The sequence below is a fragment of the Equus przewalskii genome, chromosome 30 (genome assembly GCF_037783145.1).
Source record: "Equus przewalskii isolate Varuska chromosome 30, EquPr2, whole genome shotgun sequence".
NCBI classification, from domain to species: Eukaryota; Metazoa; Chordata; class Mammalia; order Perissodactyla; family Equidae; genus Equus; species Equus przewalskii.
In genome coordinates, this window is record NC_091860.1 from 26,720,452 (window position 1) to 26,746,237 (window position 25,786).

General features: G+C 42.4%; 1 protein-coding gene across 1 annotated transcript in view; it reads left to right on the top strand.

Annotated features, from left to right (window-relative positions):
* The first annotated feature begins 4,752 nt into the window (after positions 1-4,752).
* The window catches only part of IL2RA (interleukin 2 receptor subunit alpha), an 80,171-nt gene continuing 59,137 nt past the window's right edge, over positions 4,753-25,786 (top strand). Inside the window, exons 1-3 of the mRNA XM_008516887.2 lie at positions 4,753-5,080; positions 6,196-6,342; positions 22,455-22,638. The gene's annotated coding sequence lies outside the window, so the exon portion shown is untranslated. The remainder of the gene's footprint in view (positions 5,081-6,195; positions 6,343-22,454; positions 22,639-25,786) is intronic.

Genomic DNA, 25,786 nt, shown 5'->3' on the forward strand with positions numbered 1-25,786 from the left:
TAATCTTAACTTGACTATCTTTTGTAAAAATGAGGGTGATTCTAGAAAGAAAAATCATGTTTCAGTAGAAGCTATAGTACACATTCATGGATATTAGATTCTAGATCTTCTCTTCTACAAGATTCATCTATTACTGATCATAATGTCTCCTTGTGGCCATCCGTCTCTGACACCTGGGAGCTCCCTGGCCACAATCAAATCTTTTCCTTCAACTTTCCTGCCCAAATACTAACTAGATTTGCTGTGTCACAGGTGGATCGTAAACAACAAGTTCCTAAGGTAAAATCCCCAACTTATCAATACACACAGGATTGACTCTATCAAATTTGGGACGAATATATTTAGCTCACTCCTACTAGTGGTCAGCTTAGCCAAAAGACCACTCTATGTTAGGAACAAACCAATCAGACTTGTGATACATGGCCTAACAGCACCCGACCTATGGGACAAATTCCCCGTTATATGTGTTCTCATATCATAGCCTTAAAAAATACTGATTGGTTTGGGACTGACTGGGGTAGATGGCCCAGCATACATTGCTTAGCCCCTAATGGCACTCAGTAGTTATGTGGCTCCAACATAGGGCCTTGGCTGCTGCCTGGATGGAGTGGATGATGCACCCTAGGCTTCATCTGGATACAAGGTAGAACTACATTTACTGTATCTCCTCTTGCTGACCTATGACAATGCTGGACCTGCTCTGTCTTCCACTGGTGTGATCACCCTGCCTCAATTTTCCTTCCCCAATTAGAAATTTAAAGTGTCATCTAGCACATGGAAGCCCTAAACAAACTTACCATGAAGGCATTAAATGATACACAATATAGCCTCTCTCTGCTCGATTTAGAAGTATCCCAAGTGTGTAAGGTGGTCCTCCAAAACCGAATGGAACTGGATATTTTGACGGCAGCACAGGGGGGCACTAGTGCCATTATAAAAACGAAATGTTGTGTCTATATTCCTGACTGCCATCAAAATATCTATGGCCTCCTATCCAATATGAGTCACCAAATTAAATCCATGTCTGACCCTACCCTATCCCTAAATGATTGATTGGACTCCTGAATAGGACCAGGTCTCTGGACTACTATCAAAGCCTTATTCATTGGGTTAATCATATTGCTTCTATTATAGTTTGTTGTCTATTTTGTTGTTTGTCTTACACATGTCAACAAAGTTTCACCTCCTGGACCACTTTTCATCAAATGATTCTCTCATCTCCAGAGGATCTGTATACCTTGTCAGCCTTGGACTCCTCAGGCACAACCTTCCAGTCCACTGAACTTCCTGCCTGTCCCCCTGTGGCCCCATTTACGGACAGCTCTATGACCTTGTACAGCCGGAAGTAGTTACAGAAGATTGACCATCGTCCGTATCCCCAAGAGATTTTGGGACCAAATGGGTTCAGGGGGCATTTTATGATGAGGATCAAGGCTGCTCCAGGGAGAAAAGCCCAAGGCATCCTGGCTTACATAACCGATCTATATCAGCCTCTGGGAAGTATAGGACGTCCTGACCTGATTCTACCTGATTTGTATCCAAAGTTATTGGACCACCCGCTAACCAGACCCCACCTGCACTGATACCATTTTAACGACTTTTTTGCATAATCTTTCCTTTGTCTTGTAAAGAAATAACTCACATACCTATGCCTTATAAATTTAGCCCTGCCTTCAACTCATTGCAGCTCTTTACTGCCCATGGGTCCTGTCCCCATGCTCCTTAATGCTATTCTCTGAATATAGGAGCACTACTACCAGACCTTGAGAGTCTAAGACATCTTTCATTTGACTCCTCAACTCACCCAGCCCACATCAAGTGGTGCTAGGTCTGTCCCAGGATCCAAACCAGCAAAAACCCGGGCTGCCGAAGCTGAGCGTGCAAACTTAACTACTCGGCCACGGGGCTGGCCCTAAACTTACCTTAAGAGATGACTTAGCTCAGTTTTATCAAGTTAGTCAGAAAATCTGGATGAAATAGATAATTTTTAGGACAACATAATTTCTCCTCAAGGGACTTTAGACGAGTTATAAAATTTCAACAGACCAACTATCACAGGAGAAGTAGAGAAGAAAAGCAAAGAGCCGCTCCAAAAGAACACCAGGTCCAGATGTTTCCGCAGCGGAATTTTACCAGAACGTTAGGGCCGACGAATTCTTCTGTGCCGTTCCAGAGCCTAGAAAAAGAAGGCAAGCTTCAAATTTGTCATATGGAGGTAGCGCAGTAGTGATACCCAACAAATACAGCCCAAAGCAAACTGCAGCCCATTCTCGCTTATGACTCTCAGTGCAAAAATCCTAAATAAAATATCAGCATGGCATTAGGAGAGAAATCCTGAGTCCTGGAGTAAAGTCATTCTCAGAGCTGCAAGGATCAGCCCTGGGGGAGAACAGGAGCGTTCTGGCAGTTAAGACAACGTGCTCAGGGCTGGATTGCTGGGTTATACTGATTACACTGATTATAAAGACATAATCAACAATCCGCATGTGAAAGATCAGCACATAATATCCATTTGGAAGAGAGGAATGCCATACAACAACAGCAAGAGTTACCCCTCCTAAGCCTTCTTAGGTCTGGGTGGTGGTAAGGCAGTATCTGCTGTAGAAGTCCACCAATAAAGCCCAGGGAGGGACAGTCTTAGTCTGTCCTTACATGTCGGACGGAGGGAGCTCTCTGGGGGGTCTTTTTGATAAGGGCATTAATCTCACTTATTATGGCTCCACCCTCATCACCTAATTACCTCCCAAAGGCCCCATCTCCTAGTACCATCACTTTGGGGATTCCGATTCAACACATGAACTTTGAGGGCACACCAACATTCAGTCTACAGCACCTGGTATTTTGCAGAATATGTTAGAAGGAGCAAGCCCTGTAGAAATCAACTGATAGAGACTGAGTGCTCAAAGTGAAAATGGAGCCAGACCATTAGCAGAGAAGGGGAGTGATCTGCAGCTCAGGGCTTGGAGGTAAGAAAGGAAATCTTCCCAGTCCACATTCTACAAGACCGGCACCAAGCAAGGATCTACATAACCAGAGAAAGGCAGATTTCTACGAGGAAACAGACTGTTCTCTTAGCTGCTCTGGTTAAGCAACTCTGCCGGTTTTTTGGCAGATATTAAATGCGGGACCCCACCTGTGTAGGGCTTACTGTTCCCTTGTACTACTGGCATTGTACTTACGTTCCCTCACCTTAATCCTCATGTAACATGGTGTAGAATTACATTCATCAGAAATTCCCCACTAAATTTCTTTGAGAACAAAGGCAGTGAGAGTGTCTTAGTCAGCCCAGGCTGCTAGAACAAAATGTCACAGACTGGGGGACTTAAACAACAGACATTCATTTCTCACAGTTCTGGAGGCTGAAAGTCTAAAATCAAAGTGCAGGCAGATTTGATTATTGGCGAGGGCCCGCTTCCTGGCTGGTAAGGGGCCGCCATCTTGCTGTGTGTTCACGTAGTGGAAAGAGAGAGCTCTGGTCTCTTTCTCTTCATATAAGGACACTAATCCCATCTTGGGGACCCCATCCTCATGACCACATCTAAACCTAATTGCCTCTCAAAGACCCCCACCCCCTAATATCACATTGGGGTTAGGGCATCAGCATGGGAATTTGGGGGGAGGACACAAACTTGCAGTCCGTAACAGAGAGAGAGTAAAGAGCCACAGTTCTCAGGGGCTCTGGACACTTCTGGATGCTTCCTTTTGAGGGGAATGAGGGAAATGTAGGAAGCAGGGGCTGCTCTCTCTGTCCTAAAGTCTGGCGTGGCCAAGGTATGGGGGAGAAGCCCCAGGGGGACTTCCAGCAGGGAGACGGCCAGGAGCAGCATGGAAGAGAGAGAAGAAAAGATGTTAGCCTTTTCTCTCAGCAGAAAACACGGAGTAAGGGGAAAGATGTCCATACTGGAGTCTGAGGAAACTTTGCCCTTGAAACACTGTGTAAAATGCTGCATGATGCCCTGAAAAGGAATGATTTACTTTTTTTGGTCAAAGTTCCTCAAGTAGAGTCCATTGGCCCTTTGTTACCTCACCCATGCACCAGGCGGCGGAGGGGAGGGGCTGGCCTTGATTCAAGGAACAGTCTTCACAATTCTGTGCAGATGCAGTATTAGCCCCATCGTGCAGATGGGGCCACGTGAGGTGAGATGACTTTCTCAGATAACTATGACATGGGCGTCGTTAACAAGTGGCATAGCCAGGAGGCGAACACACACCTGATTCCAGAGTGATGCTCTGTGTCGGCTGAGGCCAAGAGAAAAAGGAGTCTTGGGCCAAGCTTTCAGGAGGACTTAAAACATGGTTAATGGAAAGGAGAGGGGAAGCTGTTCTTGAAAGAGGATATGTTCATGGAACATTTGAGAAATAAAATGAATTTCCTGAGTGCCTCTGATAGTTTCTGGCTCTCTACCAAGCTCTGGAGGAGAAAGGGCCCGGAGAGCAAAGACAGAAGGTGTCAAGACGGGGTCTCCCCTTCCCCTGATGAAAGCACAGGTGGGTGTGCAAAACCCCTGATTCTGAGGCCCACAACCTTTGGGCATCTCCAAGTGGACTCTGCTGTTTAGCAAGCCTCCCTAATTATCTGGCCTCTGGTTGGCAGGATGTTTATTACCACTCCGCTCTTCCCCTTCTGGCTGGAGTTTTGCACATTTCCAAATCATTCAGTCACACATTTACAGACAACTTTTTGGCTTACACACCATAGATGCAATCACCTCCGTGGTTTGAGAATTTTCTGGTTTGGTTTTTTTTTTTTTTGAGCAAGATTAGCCCTGAGCTAACATCTGCTGCCAATCCTCCTCTTTTTGCTGAGGAAGACTGGCCCTGAGCTAACATCCATGCCCATCTTCCTCTACTTTATATGTGGGACGCCTGCCGCAGCATGGCTTGCCAAGCAGTGTGTAGGTCTGCACCTGGGATCCGAACTGGCAAACCCTGGGCTGCCAAAGCGGAATGTGCGAACTTACCCGCTGAGCCACTGGGCTGGCCCTGGGAATTTTCTAGTTGGATTCTCAGGAGGAAATCTTTTTTCCCACATGTCCAAGTTTACTAGAAACTTGATTCTTGCTTCCACTTCCTGTCAAAGGTAACTAATATTACTTTTATTTTACAAACTGAGAATCTGAGGCTTAATGAGATGGAGGAAATAACCCAGGCCATGCAACTAGCAGGCAGGATAAACAAATTGTGGAGATTCGGAAGAGGGACGAGATAAGAGGCCAAAGGGACCAGCCCAGGCTGGAGAACAAACATCCCCATGGCACTTAGTGAGACAAGCTGTGTGATCTTTCTTCAGCACTGCTCAGCCACCGGAGGGAGCAGAGCAGGAAGGAGATAGAGAACTAATCCCAAACCAGAAATCAGCAGGAGATTGGCTGCAACAAAAGGAGCATAAGGGTGGACAGAGACTGGAGGGGGGTCAGGAGGAGGGAAAATAAGGAGTGGGCGTGCTGGAAGGAAAACAAGTTGTATGAGATGACAGTTGGAGCAAAATTATAATAAGATCAAAAATGATTTTCCCCAGGGACTCTGTGTGTAGTGATACTTCTGATATACCGCTAAGGATGATTTTTGTTTACTTTTATAGATCTAAGCAGTTTTGTCCATTTTTCAGAGATTTACAAAAATCTTTTTCCCCACAATTTTTTCCTTCTGTCTTTCTCTATGGCTGTCTCTGCTCTGTAATGTTTATAATAGCAAACATTTAGAAACAGACTAAACAATAATAAAGACAGTGAAATTCAATTTTGTTGGGTGACCATTTAAGTGGAAGGATCCCATTTTTGTTTTAAAAACATGTAAATATGGACAGAAAAAGCATCTAAGGGATATTTGCCAACATGGTTTCCTCCAGGTAGGTGGGATTATAGCAATTCATTATTTATGTTTTTTGCTTGTTCATATTTTTTCCTAGTGGAAAGTTTTTAAAGTATGTAGAATTTTCTCAATTTTAAAAAAATTTTTAATTCATTTTCTACCCATCGATGTCTGTTCTGGTTGTTGACGAGATTTTCTATAAATTTTTAATTGCTTTGATTGGTTGAAAAACAAATCCTTTCAATAAGGAATTTACTTTTTTAAAACCACAATTTCTGTGCATGACTTGTGACTTTAACGTGGATATGTTTTAGATGTTGAGTTTACATATGCACACACCTAAAATGGTTAATGAAATTATAAAATGTCTTTCTTGCTTTCTAGCAGTGCATTCCCACTCTTCAGGCAGTGGGACCGAGAGCTGGATCTGTGCACGGTGACTGGGTGGGGTCTGTTGTCTTTCCACCGTGTTGTTTGGTGCCATCGCCAGTGTGCGTGGGCAGAAGCCAGCCTTGCTCCAGAACTTTGATCGTAAGTACAGCTTTGAGTGACAACCTTAATGTGGTCCTCAATGTGTGATCTGGGCCTCAAAGCCAGATCAGTGGCTTACGTGGCAGGATCGGGAAATGAGTTTATCTGTGATCTGAGGGTTTTGAGGGATTAGCAAGCCTTTCAAGTTACACTCTCTCTTCCAATGGAGCAAAAGCGTTGCAGAGTAGTCGTGGGGGCTCAGCACAGAGCTGAAACATTCACAGGATGGTGGAGGAGAACTGGTGCTGACTGTATGCTGGGAATTTTGACGTAAATCATCTCATTTATCCCTAAAAACCCAGCGAGACAGGTGTTATGATGAACGGGAAACTGAAGCTCAGAGAGGTCAAGTAGTTTGCTAAAGTCACACAATTAGTAAACGGTTGAACTGTGCTGAGAACTCACGTCTGTCTGACTCTGCCTGAGTTTAGTGGGCTGTTTAATATAATAAGCTGCCTCCTGACGGGAAGGCAGTTCTAATAGTGACCAGGACAGAGATGCTATTACCAGATGCATCTCCGTTAGTCTACGGTTTCGTCTCCATACTCCCATTAGAACTCCCCTGTTCTTCCCAATCTGACAAACGATGCCATTTTTCAAGCACTTTCTATGTACCAGGCTCTGGGCCAAGTGATATACATACATTATCTAGTTTATTCCTCAGAGGAGCCCTATGAGGTAGGTGTCATCACCCTCATTTATAGATGAAGCCATGGCAATTTGGAGAAATTATTCGCCCCAGGTTCTAAATACGTGATCCCAGAGCTTCCTGCTTCTCAGACCTGTTCTCCTAGACTCTACACCTTATTCCCCTAATCAAACATGAACACAGACCAAACTCACTGGGATGCCATCTCTACGTAGTGAAAAATACTCATAAGGCTGAGATAACATCTTATTTCCAACATCATTGCAGCAGGACTTAAAATTGTTGGATGCTTCCTTAAATTTTATTGAGCTCCATCGTGGAATTTCTGAGCCCAATTTCTTAGAAACTCATCCAAGATCAGTATGTGTTATGGTTAAGAAAGTTAAGGACTTTATTTGACTTTGAGTCTCAAAGCCAAGGCCGAATGAGCCCTCCAGTTTTAAAAGGGAAAGGTAGCTTTGGCATTGCTCTTTGTATCTTCTCAGACGTCACCTAAAGCCACAGATAGGATCAGCAGCGGAAGTGCAAACTCCATCTTTGACCAGGATGCATCATGACTCTGGACTCTGGGGCAGGGCTGCCATACGCAGGGAAAGAAAGACAGCAGCCGAACAGCTCAGACACCAGAAGAACACAGCTCTCCAGATAAGAGGCTTACACTGTGAGCAACACCAAGATTCCCTTGTTTGAACCAGTAGAAATGACACAGAGGAGAAGCAGAGGAGATGGGGTGGATGAAGAACGCACTTTTGAAGGAAGCTCTCTGTAACTGAGGCAAGGTAGAGGAGAGAAACTGCCTTGTGAGTATCCTTGCGGCTGCCAATGGAGAGAAATAAAGGCTGAAAGAAAAGAATAGGCACACACTCCCCGTGCCTAAGAATTTCTGCTACTCTGGACCACGCCCCCAGGATATTCCCTACCCAAGCTGCCTGCAAATAGCTTGTTTAGGAGGGATTTGACTCATTGAAATTTCTACAAAAATGGAAAATGTAGTCCACACAGATCAATACAAAGTTATACCAAGAAAAAAAGGAAGAAAATACAATTACCCAAGGAAAATATTGTGGTGGAACAGACGAGTCTGGGGACCAAATATATTGCCATGAATTTTTAAAATACAATGAAGCAATGGCCTCTACAAATAGGATCTTACAGCAGAGATTTAAGGGGAGATATGGTGGCAGAACAGAGGTAAAACCTGGGCTACCTGTGCCCAAAATTAGTGCGAAGGTCTCAGTGGCTGTGGTACATCTGATAACAGACCCAGCTGAAAACATGGTATGAGGCTTGGATGGCAAGACTGAGAAAAGACAGCAAACTTAAATGGAAATGAACAGAGTCATAATTTTAGAGAACTTTCTAGATGAATTGGGATGGCACACCAGTAGAAAGGAATGCAATAGCTGGTGTGGGGTATTAGGTGTTTGGGAAGTTCAAGGAAATGGGAGCTATAAGGACAATGGGATTGGATAGTGTCTTAGTTCATTTGAGTGACTATAACAAAGTACCACAAGCTGGGTGGCTTATAAACAACAGAAATATATTTCTCACAGTTCTGGAGGCTGGAAGTCCAAGATCAAGATGCCCGCAGATTCAGTGTCTGGTGAGGGCCCACCTCCTGGTTTACAGAGGCTGTCTTCTTGCTGTGTCCTCACACGGAGGAAGGGATGAGGGAGCTCTCTGGGATCTCTTTATAAGGGCACTAAGCTCGCTCATGAGGGCTCCACTCTCATGATCTAATCACTTCCCAAAGGCCCCACCTCCTAATGCCATCGCCTTGGGTGTTAAGATTCTAACACGTACATTTGGGCCAAGGACACAAACATTCAGACCAGAGCAACAGCGAATGTCTACCACTAAGTTCCATCGACATTTTGCAAACAGAAAATAACAAGCTGTGGGCCTTTAACAAGCAACTGAAAGTCAAGTTTGAAAGCCAGAGAAATTCCCTCAAGGCTTACAAAGCGGTTCTCATCTCCTGAGTAAGTGGGAGGGTGGAGAACACTGAAAACTATGCCCTGCCAGCTTGTCCCCTTGTTTTAAGATAATGTAAAGATTTCTTTTTTCCACAAGAGAAAATCCTCTCCTACTTGCCTCCAGCCATTAGCCTCTAGTTAGGGTTGAGCAGCAGCATAACCCAGACAGGGACTCTGCCCCTAGCACTGCCGTATTCTAACAACCATCTCCATAATTGTGCAAGTCAGGCCTGTGTGACTGTCACTTCAACACCCTGCTGCTCGTGATGATAATTGCACCCCTCTCACGCATCCCCCCCATCCCCTGTGTTCTGGTGATTAAGAGCTAGCCCCTGGCCTCTGTTATGGGGGTATCATCACCCTTGCTGTCAGCAAGCCTAGCTGGGCAGCTAACAAGGACTCTACTCAGCTTGGACCATCAGAAAAAAGTGAAGGATGGTGGACCAGGAGGCTGAGGGAAGTCATCCCAATAAAAAGTCATGATCTTTTGCCCCACTTCCAGACCTGAGCCAGTTGTCAGACGCAGAATCCATTGATGGAAGAGGAGCCAAGTTCCCCAGGAGGAAGGACTCTGTAACACCACTACAAGTACACATCATAATAATTCCCCCTGGTCCTTCACCCAAGGGACCTGAGGCCCTTTACTCAGGCAACTGTGCTGGGGAAAGAGAAATAATAAAAAAGTTTGAGGATTATTGTTGACATTGATACCTGGAGACCTGAAGGGTTATCATGGCCCTTTGTTCAAGTTGGGGAATAAGAGGTCAGATAATAAATGGAGTCCTGGCCAAGGTCCAGCTTACGTGGACCCACCCAGTAGTTTGTTTCCCCAGTTTCTGAATGTGTAATTGAGATCGACATACTTGAGAATTGGCAAAGCCCTACCATGGTTCCTTGGCCGGTGGGTGGGGGCTGTGATAGTCACAAAGGCCAAATGGAAGTTTCCGAAGCTCCCTCTTCCCAAGTCAAGAGAGAAAATAAAAAACAATACTGTGCTCCAAGAACTTGGAAGAATGGCAAAGACTGGTGCCACACTTAGGATCTAAAGCAGGACTTGGTCAATATTTTAGGCTTTGCAGGCCATCCAGTTTCTAGTGCAGTCATTTGGCTTTGCTTTAGTAAAACAAAAGCAGCTACAGATAATATGTAAATGAAATATTTCTGAGTTTGAGTAAAACTTTACTTATGGACGCTGGAATTTGTTTCATATAATTTCATTGTATCACAAAATATTACTCTTCTTTTGATTTTTTTCCCCAACCATTAAAAAATGTAAAAACCATTCTGAGCTTGCAGGCTGTGCAAAAACAGGCAGTGGGTCAGATTTGGTCCTTGGGGCATAGTTTGTGGACTAATGGTCATCTAAATAATGCAGGGTGGTGGTCCCCATCACATTTCCATTAAATTCACCAGGCTCACCTCGGAAAACATCAGATAGATCCTGAAAAATAACAGTAGAGTACCATAAAGTCAAGCAGGTAGACACTCCTGTTGCAGCTCAATGTTATAAATGTCTCTGTAAGCACTGCTTTCTCTGCATCCCACAAATTTTGATAAGTTGTGTTTTCATTTTCATTTAGTTCAAAATATTTTTACCTTTCTTTTGAGATTTCTGTTTTGACTCATGTGCTATTTAGAAGCGTGTTGTTCAATCTCCACTGTTTGGAAATATGGTATTTTTGCCAGAGCGATTAATGCAGTCTTGGGTACATAACGTGTGGCAATATGGTTTTGCCAATGAATTCAGTCTTATTTCAATCAGAACTAGTTGCAAAAGACAACAATCTACATTTACAGTTTTGCACCAGGTTAACTCTCCCACCCTCTGTCATCATGTTTGAAGAGATCTGGATAGTCCAGGCATCCTGCAGAACATCACATTTTGATATTTTGATAATCAGGTCAGATGAGCAAGAAATGGCTAGCCTGCTGGAAGCCTCTGTAAGACATATGAGCTGCAGAGAGTGGGAAATAAACCCTAAAAATATTCTGGAGAATTCTATGGATTTGGACAAGTGTATAATGATATATAGCCATCATTATAGTATCATACGGGTAGTTTCACTGCCCTAAAAATCCTCTGTGCTCTCCCTATTCATCCTCCCCAATAACTCCTGACAACCACAGATCTTTTTACCGTTTTCTATAGTTTTGCCTTTTCCAGAATGTCATATAGCTGGAATATAACGTATATAACCTTTTCATGGTGGCTTCTTTCAGTTAGTAATATGCCTGTAAGGTTCTTCCATGTCTTTTCATGGCTCGATAGCTCGTTTCTTTTCAGTGCTGAATAATATTCCACTGACTGGATAGACCACAGTTTACTTATCCATTCACCTACTGGAGGACACCTTGGTTGCTTCTAAGTTTGGGCAATTATGAATAAAATTGCTATAAATATCTGTGCAGGTTTTTGTGTGGACATAGCTTTTCAACTCCTTTGGATAAGTACTACAGAGCACGATTGCTGGATTGTATGGTAAGAGTATGTTTAGTTTTGTAACCTTGAGTTTTGGCACATTGTGTCTTTCAAGGAAGTGGCCCATTTTATCTAGGCTATACAATTTGTGGGCATAGAATTGTTCATAATATTCCTTTATTATCATTTTAATATCCATGGGATCTGTAGTGATGTCCCCCTTTTCATTTCATTTTTGTCTTCTCTATTTTTTTCTCAGTTAGGCTGGCTAGATTTGATTTTATTGATCTTTTCAAGAACGAGCTTTTGGTTTCATTAATTTTCTCTATTGATTTCCTGTTTTCAGTTTTATTGATTTCTACTCTCTTTTCTTCCGCTTACTTTGGGTTTAAGTTGCTCTTCTTTCTCTAGGTTCCGAATGTGGGAACTTAAATGATTGATTTTAGATCTTTCTTCTTTTCTAATATATTCATTCAATGTTATAAATGTCTCTGTAAGCACTGCTTTCTCTGCATCCCACAAATTTTGATAAGTTGTGTTTTCATTTTCATTTAGTTCAAAATATTTTTACCTTTCTTTGAGATTTCTGTTTTGACTCGTGCTATTTAGAAGCGTGTTCTTCAATCTCCACTGTTTGGAGAATTTCCAGTTATATTTTTTGTTATTGATTTCCGGTTTAATTTCATTGTGGTCTGACAGAAGATATGGTATTGTTTCTCTTCTTTTAAATTTGTTAGAGTGTGTTTTATGGCCCAGAATGTGGTCTATTTTGGTGAATATCTCATGTCAGCTTGAGAAAAATGTGTATTCTGCTGTTGTTAAAGGAAGTGGTCTACAAATCCATTACAGTTGATTGAAGTGTTAAGTTCAACTGTGTCCTGACTGATTTTCTGCCTGTGGAATCTGTCCCTTTCTGAGAGAAGAGTCGTAACATATCCAACTATAATAGTGGATTCATTTTATTCACTTTGCACTTCTATAAGTTTTTGCCTCATGTAGTTTGATGCTGTTGTTAGGTGCTTACGTGTTAAGAATTGTTATGTCTTCTTGGAGAATTGACCCCTTTATCCTTATGTAATGTCCTTCTTTATCCCTGATAACTTTCCTTGCTTTGAAGTCTGCTGTATCTGAAATTAATCTAGCTACGCCTGCTTTTTTTTGATTAGCGTTAGCATGGTGTATTTTTCTTCATCCACTTACCTTTAACCTCTATGTGTCTTTCTACTTAAAGTGGGTTTCTTATAGACAACATAAAGTTGGGAGACTTTTGATCTAATTTTAAAAATGTCAAAGATAGAGGTGTTGGAAATATTTAGGTATTGGAAATATTTGGGAACTAACAGAAGAGAGCTGAGGACTCTCACCTCTGAGCTCTTCTGGTGGGCAGGCAGTAGGTCTTTACATTGTTTCTGGTGCTATTAAAATGGCCTATACTGCTATTGCCATTTTAGGACTGTGTGCACACATTCCAACTTTCCAAGATTTCATCAGCAGCAGTAGTAACTTATTTGCACTGTGTATATAACTCAGCTCTGAGCTGAATACAGAAAGGGAACTTGCAAATGGGTATGAGGTGCACAAAGGGGACTCTGGGTGGAGGAACCCCAAGTGCATCATATGGGTTACTGAAGTGGATATGTCACGGCACACGTGAAGCACACCAAAATACACCCCAGACAGATGTCCAGGAATGGGTACCAGCTACAGTTTCACTCACTGTTCTCTCAAAAGAATAGCCTCACACAGGTCAGTTGGAATGAAGTTGTAAGGATAACTGTATTCTAATTTATGAAACTGGTGAATGCTGGGATCATTGTAACTACTTGCCACACTCCACACCGCAGATAAAGACCCACCAGCGTGCCAGGACACCATCATTTCAAATCATGGACTAGATGATGTTAAGACTCCTCTACCTCTGAGGAGCTACTTCTGATTTCCTTTTAAGGAAGAGGAAAGGAGAGGAGGTCTAGAAGAGAGACATTTGGAACCTAGGAGGATAAGGCAAGGCGAATCAGTGACCAAGTTGTCTTGAACTGACTCCTACAACATCATCTGTGTACATTCTCATCTACAAAGGAAGCATGCACATTGGCTGAATCGAGCACTCTCTCCTTGGATGGCAAAGTCTTGCACTTTGGGCTTCCTTTCAAAAACTCTCTGGACAGAGATGATCTTCCTTCTGTTAGCACCGTCTCTCTCTTTTTTTTTTTTAATGCTTTTTGGTGAGGAAGATTGGCCCTGAGCTAACATCTGTTGCCAATCTTCCTCTTTTTTTCTTTTCTCCACAAAGCCCCAGTACCTAGTTGTATAGCCTAGTTGTAAGTCCTTCTAATTCTTCTATGTAGGATGTCACCACAGCATGGCTTGATGAATGGTGTGTAGATCCACGCCCAGGATCCAAACAGGTGAGCCCCAGGCCGCCAAAGTGAAGTGCGGGAATCTAACCACTCTGCCACTGGGAAGCCCCTATTAACACTTTCTTTTAACAGCTAACCAAAAATTTATCATATTTAAGTTTTTAAAAATTACATTCATAATTTAACTCTACCGGCTTCTTATACATTTTCTTCGCTGGACATGTGTACCTAGATTCTCAGACACTCACGCAATGATCTCCAATTTTTCTTCTATGGGAGCTTGCACTCCCCTGTTAATTTTCATTTCAGAAGGTAATTTATTTCCAAGCTCTAGGATTTGGTGTACAGGCCACATACATACTATTAAGTATCTTACATAAAAACGTCTTTTGCAATAAAAACTTCCAGAAATCATCTGCTACCATTTCTTAAATATTCAATTACAAACTCAATGGATTATAGATTTATTCAATGGTTTATTTATGATCCTACTTGAATTCAGACTGCGTTTCAAGTTGTTTTTTTTTTTGTCTAATAACTCCAAATAACGATTCTCCACAGTCCACTCTCATTGTCTAAAACTCACATTCTTAAACTAGAGGATTGTTTCCTAACAGGGAGCATAAGAATCAAGATGAAAAGTGTGGAGTACGCCTATGTGTGTGGTTAGAAAAATGATGAAGTGACCTTGGGGAAAATGAAAAACTTTTTCTTCTGTTTCCCCCACCTTCTGTCTTCTGCCACGTTTCAAGATAAGATGGCAGCTTTCTGACTAAACAGCGCCAACTGTGTCTCCCCCATCATGTGAAAAGACCACAAACATTAAAGAGGATGTCTTTATCAAAATATCTGTAATTGTGACCTTCAAAGAAAGAGAACCAGAATTGCTAGTGAATTTCTTGTTTTTTTCACGTGTATCCTTCCTTCCTTTTTTTCATTTCCTTTATATCTGACTTCTTTAAGCAAAAACACAGTTTCTCTCTAGTACAAAAAAGTTGAAAAACAGAATTTAATTTGTTTCCCTCTTCTATGATAGTTGGTTTTCCCCGCTCTAAGAAGAGACATTTTGTTTGTCTGGAACGGAACATGATCCCAGAAAGGAAAGCAGATCTGAGACAGCTTCTTCAAACCTGATTTGGGTCGTCCTCCTGTCAAAGCCATGAAGTGACTCTCCTGCACGCCTCTATGCTTTCTTGAATGAGAGAAGGGAACGGAATTGAACAGTCATTATAGAGTCATATAATCTTAGGGTTGGAAGAAACTATAGGCCCCATAACCTATTCAGTGCTTAAGTCTTTTCTATTCTACCCACAATGTTGAGATTTCAGGGTGCTAATTAATCTCATCTCTCTCCCTTCTGAGTTCGGAACCTGCTGAGAAATGAAAGAAGGAGTGTGATATTGTAATTTATAATAAGAAATATACTTTTGGTCTTCCTCCCCATTTCTGGCACAGAGGTCCCAAAACCCTTGGAATTTCCTAAGTGATGAGAGTGATACGGGCGTCTTTTGTTATGTTAATGAGGTGACAGGTGGAAAGCCCCTAAGGATGGAGACGGGTAACCAGGGGAGCCAACTGTGTGATTTGAGGGTTGGAAATTTCAGTTCCACCCGCCAGACCTCCGGGAAGGAGAGAGGGGCTGGAGGTTGAATCAGTCACCAACGGCCGATGATTTAATCAACCACTCCTAGGTAATGAAGCCTCCATAAAACCCTAAAAGGATGGGGCTCAGAGAGCTTCCAGGTTCAGTGAACACATGGAGTTGCAGGGAGAATGGCACACCTGGAGAGGACATGGAAGCTCCGTGACCTTCCCCCATACATTGCCCTATGTGTCTCTTCCATCTGGCTCTTCCTGAGTTGTATCCTTTTATCCTAAACCAGTGATCTACTAAGTAAAATGTATCCCTGAGTTCTGTGAACCATTGTAGCAAATTAAACAAACCCAAGGAGGTCATCATTGGAACGTCCAATTTGCTGCTGGTTTATCAGAAGCACAGGCAGCAACCCGGGCTTGTGACTGGCATCTGAAGCAGGTGGGCAGTCTTATAGGATTGAACCCTAACCTGTGTGATCTGACACTATCTCCAGGTAGATAGTGTCAGCATTGTGTTGAATTGTAGGACACCCAACAAGAGTCTGAGAATTGCTTGTTGGTGTGGAGACCATCCCCTCCACCTCCTACCTCGCATGTTGGAATTGATGATCAGAACACAAATAAGGAGGAACACAGAGATTAAATACTGGCTTTGCTGATGGTAAAGCTGGGTTGGAGAGGGTGGTAGATCTGAGACTTAAGCCCACGTTCAGACCTTGCAACCTACATGGGGAGAATTGGATGTGCAGAACAGACACTTGCCCAGCCCTCTGTGGGAGTGACCTGCCTTGAACCTTTTCAAGGCAGAGACTGGAGACAGCCCTTGACACACTGCCTGGCTGCCACAGAAACACAGACCATAGACAATGTCTGCTAGACTCTTACCATCTTATCAATCTGGTACTCATGCTGGGGAAAAGGCAGTGCGAGGGGAGAGAAGGTAGCAATTTCTACCCTATACTTCCAGTGGCCAGAAACTCATTATCCAGAAACTGTCCATATCTGGACAGTTGTGACGTCTGGAAAATTCTTTATGTAGAAGTGAAATCCATATTGTTGCAGCTTCTGCCCTTGAGCGCCTGTTCTATTTTGGGGGCCTTTTTAGAATAAGAATAACCCCTCTTCCACATGATAACCCTTAAAAAGCTTTGAGATATACTTTTAGACTATATCATAGCCCATCTTCTCTCAGTTGAACATCTGTAGGTGCTCAAATGAACAGTTTTTGGTCCACTCACTGTCTAGGTCTGTGTATTAGATGATATTGTGATAGCTATGTTAAAAAAAAATCACATTCATTTAGAAAGGACAAAAAAATATACCAAAAATTCTTCCAAATAAAATGGGAGTAGGGAAAAGTAACTAAATCTGTAAAAATTATTTAAAAATAATAAAATATTACATTAAATGATGAAATAATAAACTCTCTCATGAAAATTTAGGAAGTGGACACAGATGTCCACTCTCATCACTGTCGTTAAATATTGTTTTGGAAAGTTCTGACTAAGCAGTAAGACAAGAAAATGAAATAAATGGAAATAAGACATTATTTCAATGGCAGATGACATCATCATATTGTTAGAGAACCAGCTATGATTTGTTAAAGATCTCTGACACTGCTTTGAAATTTTATTTACTAATTCTTGCTGTACTCCAGGAGATTTTACCTCATTAAGAGTTGTTAACTACTCTTTAACTATCTCTTCCTCTTAAAAATACAAAAAGCTTTCTTCCTTGACAAAAATAAAAACAAAAAAACAAAAGCAAGATGAGAATTAGGCTCCTTGTCTGTTCTGTACTATTAACTATTCATTACAATGCTGTTTTGGGTGTAATTCTCTTTTTCTTCTTTCAAACCTCAGCCCAATTTGAATTTTAGCTTTTCTAACTCTGTTCTACAAAGCTGTGCCTCATAATCACCATTGTTTGCTTTTTCTTTTTTTCTATCATGTACTTTTGAAATCCTAGTGTTGCAGAATTCCTTGTTTAGTCATTTAATTTCCTTCCTTTCTGGCATCATTCTTTGCAACAATACCATCAGAAATTAAGTGTTTTAGCCTTCCAACTTTCTCATGCCATCTTTCCTCTCCACGTCTTATGCCATCTAATTTTATCTGTCTTTTTATGAACTTTTTGCAACATTCCTTTCTAAAGGTAAATGTATATGTCTGATTACTTCCAGTCTTTCCCTCTATGGTTATCAAAAGTTCTAAGAAAATAAATAGAAAAGTTGCCACTTTCCCCCCAAATTCCTGCTACTTCTACCGTTATCCAATTTTTCTTCTTTGTTAGAATTACATAGAGAAAAGATTCTTCAAGTGTAGTTTCCAGGCCAGTTGCATCAGCAGCACCTGGGAACTTGTTAGAAATGCAAATTCTCTGGTCCAGCAAATGCCACATATAGGGAACCAGAAACACTGGGGATGGGACCCAGTGATCTGTGTTTTAACAAGCCCTCTGGGTGATTCTGATGCATTCTCAAGTTTGAGAACCACTGACGTAGAGGATGGTAATTACACCATTTATCTCATTCAAACCTTCTTTTGAATAATGAAAATTCTAAAAACATTCCTTCATCAGAATGTATCTGGCCTCCATCTTCTGCAATTCATATTAGGAATGTGTTTTTTAAAATCTTCATCCAAATATTTCCTGGATGCTTCTATTTTCAGGGTGATTAATTTTCACATAGACATCTTTTTGACCTACTGCAATATTCCTTCTTATCTCCTAACAAGCCTGCTTCTTTGAATTGGGCATGCTGTTTCAATAGTATATTCTAATCTGAGGTATCTATCAGTTGACAGTCAAGCAACTGCTTCTGCATTCTTCATGGAGTGAATCACCCATGCTATATTTTTAAATGGTCCTACTGAGTCTAGGGATCTGTGATGGCACTTTGAGACCACCAGAGCAGGTAGGGAAAGGCTGGGTTGGAGACCTTTGGGTCCTCCACACCCACTTCAACTAGAGTGATTCTGCTTTTGTCAATTTTAAAATTGAGTTTCCACATTTAATATAATTCTTTTTTAAAAAAGAAGAGTGTTTTCATGCTTTAAAAACTGGGTTAAGTAACCAGAATACAAGCCTGTCTAGAAGGGCTTAGGTAGGGCCCAAAGATGAGGCAGGAACCAAATGTCCAAAGCAACACTTGCCTAGTCATTACCGTCATTGTCAATCAGAAGGCACTCATATCACTGGCATTCTTGACCCACAACTCCACATGGAAAACGGCAGCGCAAAATGGATGCCACCAGCCTCGTTCTTGGCCCTCTACTTCCCACTCCATCAGTCCAAGGAGTTAGTCATTCCAATAAACATTTATTCCAATAAACACTTATTGAACTGTGACCCCCCAAGTTAATTCCAGTCCCTGTGACTTCAGAAACTGACTCCAGACTTGACTTTGCTGTCCATTAATGTGGATGCAATCAGCGTCCATTCTCTTCTTGTGAACTTCCCTGTGTAACAGTGTCATGGTTCCTAAGCAGGTTACATGTGTGAATGTCTCTTTTCTTCACCAAAAGTATAAGGTCTTACATTTCATCCTGATGGGCTGGAGGGAGGAAGAAGCGTATGCAAACGAACAGAAGAACAAGAATACAAAACAGGAAACTAAATCATCATAGTTACTGGGTTTTTGATGTAAAATGTTTTATTTTATTTTTATTCTGTGGGCTCTACTTTTAAAAGAGATCCTCAGAGTGGGTGCTTCTCACTGTCCCCACTTCTGTCCCCTCAGACCTAGCCACCATTATCTTTTTTTTTCTTTTACAGCCAGCACCATGCTTTTTTTTTTTTTTTTTAAGATTGGCACCTGAGCTAACAACTGTTGCCAATCTTTTTTTTTTTTTCTGCTTTATCTCCCCAAATCCGCCCCCGTACATAGCTGTATATCTTAGTTGCAGGTCCTTCTGGCTGTGGCATGTGGGACGCTGCCTCAACGTGGCCTGACGCCATGTCCGCGCCCAGGATCCCAACCGGCGAAACCCTGGGCTGCCGCAGTGGAGCACGCAAACTTAACCACTGGCCATGGGGCCGGCCCCCTAGCCACCATTATCTTGCTTGGACAACTGCAATAATCTGATTGCTTCACTCAAAATAATTAAAGCTGTGGCTAGACAGAGTGAGAATAGAAAAAGACCCTCTTTCTTGTTGGAGGGTTCTACATCTCTGCCTGCTCTCTTTCTTGCGAGTTGCAATGCCTTCAGCAGGAGGAATTTACCTCCCCATCCCATTGGTGTCATGCTGGGCCTATGACTTGCTTTGGCCAATGGAATGTGGCCACTGCACCAAAAAACCTCTAAGAGCTATTGCATGTTTCTGCAAGCTCTCCTGCTCGATTCCTGTGGCATAAGACTGGCACGTGCCAAACAGGGGCTGATTTTCTAGCTGAGATCTGAGAATGAGAAGACCAAGATGGAGCTGAGTTTTAATCTACCCTCAGCCTGGAGCAGGGCCACAGCCCATGGCAGAGCTGCAGATGATCCTCAGTTGACATGCAGCATGAGTGAGAATCAAACTTTTTTTGTTATAAGCCATTGAGACTTTGGAGTCATTCATCACTGCAGCAAAACTGACTAATACTCGCTCTCACCTCTCACACCTTCTCATATCTACTAGAATGTAAATCTGTGAAAGCGAGGACATGATTTTGTTCACTACTGTTTTCCTCGATCCAAAAAATGGTGACTGGCACATAATAGTTGCTCAATAAAACTTGAACGTGACTTCTCCACTAACAGTCCTTGTCCTCCCCTCTCTCTCAGGTGACAACCTTGCTTTTCATTTTGATGAGAAAATTAAGCAATCAGAAGAGATTTATCTCTTCTCCCACCAGCACATTTACTGGGAGACCTACCTCTGACCCATTATTCAGCATCTCCCACCTGTTACAGTGGAAGGACTGTCTGTGCTGGGGTCTCAGGCTCATCCTTTCATCTATGCAACAAATCCTCTGGACTTTCTCTTACTCAAAAGCTTTGTGCCAGCATTCCTTCTCTCTCTATCTCTTCAGCATTTTCATCAGCATACCACTATACCACAATAACTCCCTTCTCAGAAAACAAACAAAATAATTTTTTTTAAACTCACTAATTGCCAGAGGTTAGAGGGGAGGGAGAGATGAACAGGTAGAGTACAGAGGATTTTTAGGGCAGTGAAACTATTCTGCATGATACTATAATGGTGGATACACATCATTATACATTTGTCCACACCCATAGAATGTACAACACTAAGAGTGAACCCTGATGTCAACTATGGACTCTAGGTGATGATGGCGCGTCAATGTAGGTTCATTAATTGTAGCAAATGTACCATGTGGTGGGGGGTGTTAATAATGGGGGAGGCTGTGCATGTGCTGGGGCAGGGGGTAAATGGGAAATCTCTGTACCTACCACTCAAGTTTTCTGTGAACTGCCCTAAAAAATAAAGTCTATAAAAGTAGCTCAACTCTCCAGCCCCCCACAACTCCTTCCAGCTGCTGCCTGATATTCTCCCCTCCCCATTACAGCACAACTCCCCAAATGAGTTGTTTGTCCACCACCTACACAATATCTCCACTTAGATGCCAGTTACCTGGTCAAAACAGAACTCTTGAATCTACCTCTCCCCCATAACCTTAAACCAACTTCTGCTCATCTTCCCTTTCTCAACATAGCAACATCTTTCACTGAGTACTCAAGCCAAAGATCTGAGTCATATCTGACTCTTCTGTTTTCCTTACAGCCTCATCCAATAAATCAAGCAAATTCTGTGGGCTCGACTTTTTAAATAGATCCCCAAAGTGGGCACTTCTCACTGTCTCCACTGCTATCCCCTCCAACCAAGCCACCATCATCTCAGCTTGGACAACTGCAATAACCTGATCGCTTTACTCCTCTGCTCTCAACCTTCCCGTGGTTTCCTACCAACTCAGATAAAATCCCAAACTCTTGACCTGGTCTACAAATCCTTAAATGACCCAGCCCCTCCCTACTGTATCTCTTGCCTCTGTCCTTTGGCTCATCCACTCACACCAGCCTGCTTGCTGGTCCTGGAACATTGAGTTCCTTTGTACCACAGGCATGCTTTTCCCCCAAATAGCTACATGGCTGTCCCCTCACTTCACCCAGGTCTCTGACCAAGTGTCACTTCCTCAGAGGGGCTTTTCTTGACTCCTCCACCTAAAAAATCATCCTCTCCATCTCCACCCCTGGCAAGCTTTAGTTACCTGCATTATTTTTCTTTGTAACATATCACCATGGAATATTACACTATATATTCATTTGTTTATTTGCTTATTGTGTTATCTCCTTTACTAGAAATTAAACATGATAATAATGGCAAGGATTTTGTCTTTCTTCTCACTATAATGCCAGTGCGATGTTCCTGGCACATAGTAGGTACTCAATAAATAGCAGTGGTAGCGTGGCACCAAAAATGAGCTCAGCAGAAAATTAAGAATTCTCTTCTTTGTATAGAACAGACGCATGACTCACCAACGTGGGGAAATCTGGGTAATAATAGGAGAGAGATTTTTTTTTCAGAAAAAGATGGCTAGGAGAGAAAATTAGAAATTAGTCTTAACTTCACCATGGGTGAAATTAATCTAGTCTCAACAGATCTCAGTCTGTTCATTTATCAAACAAGGAACAGAATATTTCACTATGGTTTGGGGAGGAAAAATTGAGGTTACTCAAAAAGTTTTTAACTTCTCAGAAAATATGAATTTTGCAAATTCGAGGTATTGTTAATACCCAATCTGGCTATGACTGATGAAAGAGATATTTGAATTCCATGAATTTAACCACTTGCTAATGTCACTTCTAGGTTCTTCAGACAAGCTCTTTTGTTCTATTTTAATCCTCCAGATGTCATATAAAAAAAGTTTGCCTATTGTGAAATAATCCTCTGGCCTCATTACCCAGAAAGTCCCTGTTTTGTTTTGTTTTTTATTTATTTCTGTGTTGTTTCATTTTGTTTTCTCAAGCTCTGAAACTAGAAGTTGCTAGAAAGAATTGTGGGGTGAGCTGAGTTTTGGTGGAGGGGGCACTTCTTTAGGCTCAGAACCTACATAAGCCAAATGTTGTCCTCTTCCCTCCTCGCCCTCCCTTGGCCCACATACTCAGAAGACAAGGATACCCAGCTCAGGTCCTGGAGGCCCATCTGCTCTAAAGGAGAGCTGAGTCCAGAGCCAAAGGGAACACACTGTACTCCTAAAAGAAAGGAATTTACATCAGCTGGCTAATTGCATCCAATCCTCTGGATTCGTGATCAAGAATACAGACCGTCCTGCCTACTGACGCTGAAGGTGTGAGTACAGTCAAACCCTTTGTAACATGTTGCATAATTGTGGACTCAGATATACCACAATCGAAGCATTTCTCCTCAAACCCAATTCCATAAAGGAAAAGCCTGATGAAAACCAATTAAGGCTGAGACTGTATTAACCTTGTCTCCGCAAGTCAGAGCTCTAAAAGAGTTTTCCATGCATTCATTAAACAGATACTTACTGAATAGCTAGTCTGTGCAAGGTACTGCACCAGGTACAGGGAATAAAACAGTGACTTAGAGGCATCTTCTGCCTCTGAAGACATGTAGAGTCGTGTTGGGATAATCCGACATGTCTCCAGGAAGCTATCACACAGTTACAAACTGGAAAAAACATCCTGAGAGAGATGGATAGTGGTGTCGTTTAAGAGGTGGATAGCCCTGGGAATCTGGTCATGACACCACCCCTAACTTGAGTGAGTGTGGGCGTTTCACAACCACAATGAGACTCAATGTCTTCATCTGTAAAATGGAAATTGTGATAGTACATTGACCTCATCCAACTGCAGTCAGAAGTCAACGAGATGACACATCTGAAATGCTTAGCACAGTGCCTGCCCTGCAGTATGTGTTAATGACTGTTAGGGATTATTACTGATATTTCTAAGATGTGGGGGAGAGAGGGCACTTCCAGCTGGAGGGACAAGGTGGGAGTTCCTTTAGGGGGCAGCATTTGAGCTGGATCTTAAAGAGTGAGTTAGATTTGGACTTAGGGATGTGGCAGAGAGAACCAAGAAAAGAGGAGGCCATGTGGGGGATTAGTGAGCAGTTGATGATTTTTGTTGTGTTTTATTGTTTGTTTTCCTATGTAGCACAGACAGCTTGAAGAACAACAGTGGAGAATTCATGTTGAAGAGACAGGCTAGGGAAGATGATAAAGGATCTTTAATGCCAGGCTCAGGAATCTGGGTTTAATTTCAAAGACATTCCTATGACTACATTTTGGATAAGGGAATGGGAAAAAAAGTTATAGTGTTCTTCAGGAAGATTGGACTGGAAGCAATGGGTAAGAACGATGGAGGAGTGGGGAGATACATCTTGGAAAGCCAGTTAGATGTCTAAACAAAAAGAAAATGACACAGGTCTGCTTGCACGTCCCCTCCAAATATACACAGCCCACTGAGCTCAGATGGAGCCCCAAAATCTGCTCCAGGCAGCTATTGGTACTTGATCAGTGCTGCCTTGAAAGACGAAATGTATTATTATCCATCCCTGAAGCAGGGCCACAACAGAAGAATGAGAGGGCTTTGGCTGATGTCCATCCAGCAAACACATCCTGCTCTCGAATGGAAAGGGGCAAAAGAAACCTGACTTTTCTGACAGTCTCTGTGGGATCCAACAGGAACAGCCATCATAAGCTGAAAAGTGATAGCAAAGTCAATTTTCAACCATTAGAGAGGGAGGACTCAGTTTTTGGTTCATACAGACAAACTGTTCTCTCCTGGTATTTTCTAGGCAGGGCCGTGCACAACAGTCAAATAGCTCCTTGGAAACTAGACATTTGAGTAGAAGAGAGTTATTTGATTCATAGTGGATTTTGGTTTTCCACAATACCTCTGTGCCCCATCTAGTAAGATCTGGTGGAAATTACAAACTGTAGAAATTCAACTCAGTGTCACAATAACAGGATGCACCTGTAGATTTCGTAGAATTGGCTGCAGCATTCTCTCAACCCCAGATTGAGAGAAATAAGACTGTTTGCATAGCATCAACTGGGGCGAAGTCTGAAGCCGTATTATGTACCTCTCAGTGATGGAAGGTACCAACCATGGCAGATGCTGTCTACCCAACCACCCACTGAACACACAGGGATTGAAGACCTCCATGCTCCACTTCTCCTGCTCTGGTTGATTTGCTATTCGGGGAATTAGCAATTTGACAGATGTGTTTGCATTTAGTTGGGGATTTTTCTAGTACTTAACCCCCGTAATTAGATTCCGGGCTCTTTGAGAGCAGGAGGTCCTTTTTAATTTGTTTTTGAATCTCCCAGACCCTGGGTGGAGTGCTTTGTTTCTGGATTCTTAATTGGTATCCACTGAACTGAATTACATTAAAGGAGGCACCCAAGAGCATGTGGACTATGAATAAAGTGAAATGTGGGACCTCAACTGGAGATTTCAGGTGCACATCTAAGAGACAAAGGATGAAAGGACAGAAAGGGCTGGGAAACCACAGGCCTGGGCAAACAACCTCTTATTGAACCTAAAAAGAATACCAACTATGTAAACAACAGGCTCCCTGCACCACCCCTGGTCATTGGAAACCGCTATCCAAGAAGGCCAACTGTTCTCTTCTCTTTGGATTCTGACTCTGAGATCACAGCTCAGCAAATCACACTGCTAGAGAAGGAGAGAGCGAGATGAGAGAGCGAGGCCGCTTTTATGTGGTGCAGCTGGTAAGGCAGAGCAGGCCTGAGTGTTCAAAGGACACTGCAGAACCTATCAGTCATTTCCCTTGTCAAAGGGCCCATCTCCTTCCTTTTTGAGTAGATTGTGGGCATCCTCAGAGGGGGGATATGTCTTAATTTCTTCAGTTTCTCCCAGATCTTAGCATAACGCTTTGATTGTAGGTGCTCAGCCAACGTACTTGACAGACGTGAAATTCTTTCATCTGAGTTTCACCTTTTACTGTCCTTGGAATTCCCTTGAAAATGCTAGTAAAACAATGAAATGGTAAAAAGGACAGCAGTATGAACGAAGAGAGAGAAATCATGTGATTCCTGTGCTATTTTAGACTTCTCTCTTGTCCCTGTCTCACGGAGAAAGCTGTGCTCAGCATTTTAACACATCCTTAAAGCTAATTCACCTCCAAAAGGCACGAACAAGAAATGGGAATTTCACTTAAGATATTTGTGGAATGTTGTGGAAAAGGGTTAACATTGCAAAACAAATTGCAAACTATCTTCCAATGATTTTTAAAATCTCTTTTAAGTTCTCTATTATTTCCCCAAAGTTCCCCTTAATTTTTCACTCTGTCCTAATCTCTTCTCTGCCACTCTCCCTCAACCCTACTTCTCCACTGTCTACCATTACTTTTTCTCTGTAGAGCAATTTTTCTCACCGTTGGCATCTCCAAGGTGCACGCTCATGCCCACCCTATCAAGCTTGCTTTGGAAAACTCACGTTTTACC